At 45.3% G+C, this 7,447-nt stretch overlaps 2 long non-coding RNA genes across 2 annotated transcripts; both read right to left on the bottom strand.

Annotated features, from left to right (window-relative positions):
- Positions 1–375: 375 nt before the first annotated feature.
- On the bottom strand, positions 376–3,474 carry LOC111947755. Its single transcript, XR_002873689.1, has 2 exons — positions 939–3,474; positions 376–832 (listed from the first exon to the last, which is right to left on the bottom strand). It is a non-coding gene; the product is annotated as an uncharacterized LOC111947755 (long non-coding RNA).
- Positions 3,475–3,576: 102 nt separating this feature from the next.
- Positions 3,577–6,480, bottom strand: LOC110015479. The gene is made up of 3 exons (XR_002290685.2): positions 6,326–6,480; positions 4,387–4,418; positions 3,577–4,196 (listed from the first exon to the last, which is right to left on the bottom strand). It is a non-coding gene; the product is annotated as an uncharacterized LOC110015479 (long non-coding RNA).
- Between the last annotated feature and the right edge of the window lie 967 nt (positions 6,481–7,447).

Genomic DNA, 7,447 nt, shown 5'->3' with positions numbered 1-7,447 from the left:
TTCTGTCATTTCTGGATTGTTTTGATTTGCAAAAATGACTTCCTGACAGCTTGACTGAATCGCAAAAGACCCCGCTGATTGGATGATAGACAGAATGCTGGTTTCTGGATTAATTATGCTCGGATGCTTTGAAGCCATTAGTTGTTGTCCTCTAGTGGTTGACTGGATCACCACATAACATTTCTAATTCATCAGTTTTCTGAGGCTGGTTCCTGAAACTGCCAACTGGCTTCCAAAGCCTCTGAAGACGGTTTGTAGAAAGATTGGGTGATGCTTGGTTGCTTCATGGTGCATTGTGCTCTGAGCATCCGCTCTGGGACCTTCATGAAGATGATGATCAGCATGGAGATGCATAAATCACTTTGGAGGCTGGAGCTGCGTTCAGCATTTAAGGTCATAAAGAAACTTTTTCTTATTTATCCAATGCAACTTGACCTCACACCCAAAGCGGGTTATACAGTTTCTGTGTCAGTTTTTTGGAGTGGTTACAAACAAAGTTGCATAACACACAAATAAACAAGACAAACAGGTTTTTTTCCAGGAGCTCAGCATGAATTCGTCGTGACAGGACGGGCACAGGTCGTTCCAGCGAACCGCATCCTAACCTTGATCTGATTACGCCCAGTTGTTTGTCACACGCACAACTGTCCGTGAGCACGCATACATTTCCGCGTGCTTGACCGCCTCTCACTTAGGGCTAATGCAGTTTACAGGTAATGTTTTTATCGGGCAAGCTGGGGCGATGTCAGCAGAGTGTGGGCTGATGTGATCCCCTCTGTGAGAGGAAGCAGCATCCGGCGAGGAGGTGGAAGAGGGGAAGAGCCAGAGGTTACTGCAGGGGAGAGAAGACAGGGTTAGTGATGGGAGTGGAGGAGAGAAAAGGAGGAGGCAGGGAGGGGAGGGGAGGGGGGGGGGGGGCTCATCTGTATGCTGGTTACCCTGAGCTTCTTGTTTGATCTGGAGGGAGTACTTAGTGCAGCATGGCGGGACGCTGCAGAGCAGGGAATGCAAAAATAAGGTTCGTGTGTGTGTGTAATTAGGTGTGAGGTTTTGGGTGCAGCACTTTGCTCATTAAAAGGATCTGGCTGGCGTCCAGCACGATGCAGTTCATCAGCTGTCATTCACGTCCCTCATCCTCTTCCTCCGCCGCTGCACTCCATCATCTCACCCCGGGATCCCTGCAACAAAACACTGCCACTGCCGTTCAGAAGGAGAAGAGGGGTGACAGGGAGGGAGGCCATTTTTTATCGCTTGCCAGTGTTTGATCGCACGCGTCTTATTAGAGACAAATAGACAGAGCTTGCAAAAGAACAGTCGTTGACACTTTCGCACACATTCCGCACTAATACAGCGAAGAGTTGCACATCTGCTCCAACGAGGAAGGAACAAGAGTGAGGCTGACAATGGCTCCATTTTTTTTTTTTTTTATTCAGCTCCAGGAATGCAGGGAAAATGCAAGGCCTTCAGTCAGCATCAGAGGCTGCAGGAGAGCTCATGCATGCAGGATTCATGGAAACAGAAAACACATTTTAAGGAATCCTCTGTGATCTGTAGGGCTCGTTCCCGCAAACAACATAGATTCCGCTGCAGATGATGGATCGACATGCATAGAATATAATATGTAGCTGGTGGAGCCACTTTTTAAGCCGAAAAGGAAACAAAGAAAGAAGAAGGAAAAAAGCCAATCAGACACAGAGAATTTAGAAGTAGAATATATGAAAAACAATCAGATGGAGTGAAAATGGGCTAAGAGATAAAGGAATAAAGCAACAACAAATGAGGACGAAGGAAGTAATTAAAGAAAGATATCATGAAAAACTTTGTCAAGTTTGAAGAAAACTTTCTAGAACATCTTTGAGTTTTTTGATTTACAGTTTAATAACTGGGATTCATTACCAGGACTGTAAACAAATCATAAAAAAGGAAAAATCGTGAGAACTTTTTGAATTTTTCAAGTTAAATGGTTGCAGAATTATTAGTCTGTGAAATCTGCTTCTCATTTTTCAAAGTGAGGTTGAAGCAACACCATTTAGGACCAGACGATCTGGAGGAATTATTCAGGCAGCACCCACCGCCACCATCTCCTAAAGCTGCAAAAGCAAGACTTTGAAAAGTTTTTTACCTTCCTCCCTTTTTTGACTTCAAACAGCTACTGCGGTTACATAATGCAGCTGCAGAAAAAGCGAGAAGAGAAATAAACCAAGAGGGAAATATGTTGAAAAAGATGATACAGAGATTTTCACACTTTCTTGATCATAGTCACGCTTGGAACAGGAAAGTGTGAGCTGATGAAGTCTGTTTTTCTCTTTTTTTTAATGATTCCACTGATGTAATTGTGCTGTTTTGAAGTGAGGGAACCCAGGAAAACTTTAAATGTCAACTTTTTTGCTCTAAAAATAAAGAAGATGGGTCTCTAAATCATGTGAGTGCCAAAGATTAACCTTCAGTCCAACAGAATTGAACTCCATCAGCCACAGACGCATGAGATACAAAGGAAGCAGTGGTGTCGCCTCAGAAGTGCTGTCAATCTCCTAAAAATAGTTTCCAAAGTCGCAGGATTTTTCATGCAAAGCCTCCACATCTGCTTTGAACTCCTCTCATTAGCCATAGCCCATTTTTGGTGCTGTTGCCAGGTTGCACGCGTGTGTTTGCGTAAAGGCTTGTGCATTGTGCGTGGATGATTTGCCTGACTGCTCCGGTATTATGGACACAAAGTGAGCTCTCTGCCTGTAAATTAGCTTCCATAGCAACCAGCGCCACACAGTGAGCCAGCCAGGCGGTGAAGTCAATGAAGGCTGCTCTGCTTTCTGAAAGTGGACTCAGGCTTGATGCCAAAGTTGCATGCAGTGGCCATACTGGCATGCCGATGGGTGCAGACAAAGCACGTCGCCATGGTGATGGCAGGGCTGGTACCAGACAATGTCATAAACAAAAGATAATAGCCTCTTTTTGTCTGCCAATCCAGGAATGTGTCTTCTGCACTGCTGTATTGGTTTGCAGCTCAGCATCTCTCTTTCATGTATCTCATGCTCTTTCTGCTTCTTTCCTTTTTCCTGTCTTTCTTCTCTTTTCTATGTGAGCCTCAGAAGAAGAGCTTGCAGGACTGCGGAGGTAGATTGGGTGCGGAGGCAGAGTTTTCTTCTTCTCTTTTTTTCTCAATCAGTGTTATTGTTAGAGCTGCCCCGTTGCCTCTGATGCACACACAGACACTCACAGCACATAGAATAACTGGCTGCACACAACTGCTTCTAGAAACCGGGGCCAGCTAGTGCACATATGTGATCTGGGCTAAATCAGCCAAACTGTCCTAACAAGGAACAAAACGATAATAACATAAATAAAGTCCTGTAGGGACAGTTTACTTGGATCTGACTAATTTCTGTAATTGTCATGCGAGAGACAGATGTTGAAGACCCACTCCAATGAAAATCATGGTTTTAGTGTTTCTAATATGTTCTTGTGGCATTTTTTCCATTGTGGAGAGCAGCTTAAAATTGCATTTCTGAGTAAATATTTTTTTTAAATAATTGAGAATAAGGAGCAGACACAAAAAGCAAAAACCTTGGTTGTGATGAAGAAGCTACTACGGCAAGCCACAAGCTCCCTGCTCCGCTCCATGCTTCATGCATCTACGTGTAGAAGACTAGATCCACGTACGTCTTTGTCTTCCTCATCTTAGCTGGCATCTGGCTCTTACGACCGGATAGCTCCAATATCGCTCACCATTTTGGTTGCACGGGTAATGTTAGGTTGGATGTGTAAGTGGCTGTAAGCTTGAGGGAGAGCGTGTAAACAAAGGGATGATGGAAGGTGTGGGCAGGCTTACACCATGCAAAAGGTCCCAGACAAAACTCAGAGGCGAATTTCTAATGAACTCCTGCCGCTCTGGAAAAACTGTGTCTTAGAAAATTATTGTTTTTAAATGTCAATTTAAAAACGATTATAAATAATCCACCACTAGAAACGCTTTTAAATTAGATCAAAAGATGATCAGAGTGGGACCCATGTGACCATCACATGGCTGATGTGTTGTCATGGTAACTGGGCTGAAAGCTCTCAGTGTCACACGTGGTACAGAAAGTCACCTGAGGCTCCAATAATTGATAAGCTTGGGGCAAATTTTGAAATTAAATTACAGATTTGATATCATCAATTATCTCACCTGGTCTCTTTGTGGGGAGGGCTCTGTGTGCTTCCTGGAAAGAAAAGGAAGGGAAAAAAATACAAATATTAGCAAATCTTTGCAGAAGCAAAGAGCATCCTGTTGATGCAAAAACACACAGGCACTGATTTACATGCATAAGCATTGTTGTGCCCCTCTCTGATCCATGCTGACACGCACATACATATCCACATATGGATTCATGCACAAGCAGAGACTCTCACCTACACAGGCCACATAAAGAACAGTCGAGGGCCTGCAGAGAAGAAGGCCAAAGAGCAGAGAGATGAGAACCATGGGATGTTTAAGAAAGAAGGCATGTGACTGTTTTATTTATTTCTTATATTTACCGCCACAGAGATCTATATTTAAGATCTTTGTGAGTCAAACAGGATGCTGCACAAATATGGTGATTTTATAACAAAGAACCAAAGGTTAACACCAAAACTTGTGACTTTATTGTAGCAGCACCAGGCTCCACAGTTATTGATCTTGTGAAAAACAACGGAAGTGCTCATCAGGACGGTGGGATTAGTTCAGGATGGCAACATTTCACAGGTACCAAAGCAGTTCTACCCTCAGCATTCGTTTGGAATTAGTTAGTGTTGACCCAGTGTTGCTTTTAGCGTGTTAGCTTATATCAGAGGGTGAGTCACGAGCTTTGGAAAGAGAATCAGCGGCACAGATTTAAACATCAGAGCAGTCAACAAACCCTGGGCTATCTCTGTGGCCAGATTTATTCATGCGCTTTGACACCCACACACACACACACACACACACACTCACGGTCACATACACACTGGTGCAGCTCAGAGCACAGATTCTGCGTCAGATCAAGGTTTCAATGATTTATTCTGCTGAAAACAGTTGAAGCACACAGATGCAGACGTCCTCAGGATGCAGAAGCTCGCCGTCTTTTTAATTTTGGGTCAAATCTGCACAGACGGTGTTTATTTTCTTTCAGATTTGATATGTAAACGAGAAACATTTGCTAAAACTTGTATTTTGGAAAGCTCCAATCTTTCAAAATATGGCACTCTGCAGTGCATCCCCCACACCTCTCCTCCTCATCCTCCTCTTCTCTCCTTCTTTGAGTTATTCCCGCTCACTCTCTTTATCTTCACCCTCAGCGGTTCCATCTTTCAGCGCTTCTCTTTGCCTCTTCCTCTTCCCATCTTTCACTACCCGGCTCCCCTTTCTTTAACCTTTTATGCCCCCTCCCCTCCCCCCCCCTCCTTCCCTTCCCCTCTCTGGAGTGTGCAGACGCCGCTCTCTCTTTCCCCTACTTTTTCTCTTGGTTTCATCCCTTCTATCGCTCTTTCTTCCGCTCTGTCAACATCCCACACCACACCTCCTCCCTGCTGCTCCCTGCCTCTTCCTCCTCCCTCTGCCCGCTTTTCCTCCCCATCTGCAAGTCTAACATCAGTTGTCCCCTCTCCTGCATCTGCATCACCTCCCCACTGTTAAACTCCATTACGGAGTCTGCTCTCCTTTTTTCTTTTTTTTAATCACTCCTACTTTTCCCGTTCTTATCAATCTTTCATGCATGACGCTTAATTGCGTATTTCTTTCCTGGATTAGGCACATTCTTTTAGACCCTTAATGTATTCAGTGAGCATGATGTCCTCGTCAAGGTTAACAGCTGAGCTGCACTGGTGAGACGACCCGGGGATTGTGGGTAACACAGTAAATACGTGCTGGGTGGTAGCAGAAAGTGATTTCTAAGGTGGGAATAAAAACATCTAATGACCTTTTCTTCGTGTGTCATCAGAAATACTACTAATAATGTAAGATTCCTCAATCAAACGGTAATTATTTTCATAAATGTTTGGCATTGGAGGCAATCAGAGCATTTCATGCTGTTTTACACCCCGTCTTCTATCTTTGTCTGCTCGTTTATGTTCATTAATATGAGGAGCTGCCATTGTTCCATGGATAATTCATTGACATGCATGGCAGCAGCCTCGGCGTGTTTGTTTGTGTGTGCGTCTGTGCGCTCGTGTTCGGAGTGGCAGGCAAGCAGATGCAAACGGCATGACAAGAAAATAACCTTCCTTCTCTTGTCTCTTACGATGACGAGACGTCTCTCTCTTGCAAACCCCCCCACCCTCTATTTTTATCATCTTACCCCCCCACCCCCACCGCTGCCTCCATCATGCTCACCCTCTCCGTCTCCGTCTCCCTCTTTCGGCGTCTCTGTCCTTGGGTGCCTGCAGCCAGCTGTGTCTTTGGGCCATTAGAGCCCACCCTCCCCCCAATCCTCTCGCCTCCATCCATTTTCCCCATCACTGATTTCCAACCCCCCCCCCCATCATCTCACACTCACTCCTCCTCCACCCATCGCACTCCTCTGCCCCGCCGACCATCGGGGCGCCATTGCAGCGGCCAGAATCAGCCCGCTGCATCAGAGCTAAACCCGTTTGACTGTGAATTCAGGGAAACATCTAGAAGCTCCCCGATCCAAGTCTAAACTCTGCATGCAAGCACCCCGCAAACTCATTCAGCCGCCTCGGTCTGTCCTCCCCTACATGGACCACCACTCCTGCAGAGTCAGCATCCCCTTCTTTTTGTAAACATCTTGCGCCGTTAGCTGCTGCAGCTGCCTCCTGTTATCAAAAGTTATTGCGCTGCATAATGTAGCGCCATTTACTTTTCTGCACACACATCCCCACTCGCTCATCATAATAAAATCCTGATTGATCCATTTTGCTCAGAGCTCGCTGGCGCTGAGATAGACTTTAGCCTTTGAGTGCTCAACACAGCGGAGCTCAGAGAGCAGGCTGCCATCCCAGAATACTGAACTGCATTGTTAGTTAGAGTAAGGTGAAGGTAAATGGTTTAGATTTGCTGGAAAGGTATCACTCTCAAACAGAGTAATCTCTAACACACTTTTTCAGTTTGTGTGTCTGTTTTTGCTTGTATGATGTTTGTGTGTTTGTATGTGTGTGTGGATGTGTGTGTCTGCAGTAGGCGTGTTTAGGTGGTTGTGTTGGAGGAGCCCTGAGCGTAGCTTCACCTCTTCAGCAGCAAAATGACAGCTTTTACAATCCCTTCTACCCTTTTCTTACCCACTAAGGGGAAAAATATGTTTGGATGAAAAAGGAAGAAGAGAAAACAGAGGGGCGGTCACAGATTAAAGGCATCATCCGACTCCCTGCTCTCATCCGACCGACCATCCATCCACCTCTCCTTGGACAAGGCCGTTCAATTTCCAGCTGTAATTCAACTGCGCCGTCGAACTTTATTATGCAAATGAGACCGCAGGGGGAGCTGGTACCACTGTTG

The sequence above is a fragment of the Oryzias latipes genome, chromosome 8, assembly GCF_002234675.1.
Source record: "Oryzias latipes chromosome 8, ASM223467v1".
In the NCBI taxonomy this organism is placed as follows: Eukaryota; Metazoa; Chordata; class Actinopteri; order Beloniformes; family Adrianichthyidae; genus Oryzias; species Oryzias latipes.
The sequence above is the reverse complement of the archived record's forward strand: the minus strand, read 5'-3'. Positions and strand labels throughout refer to the sequence as shown.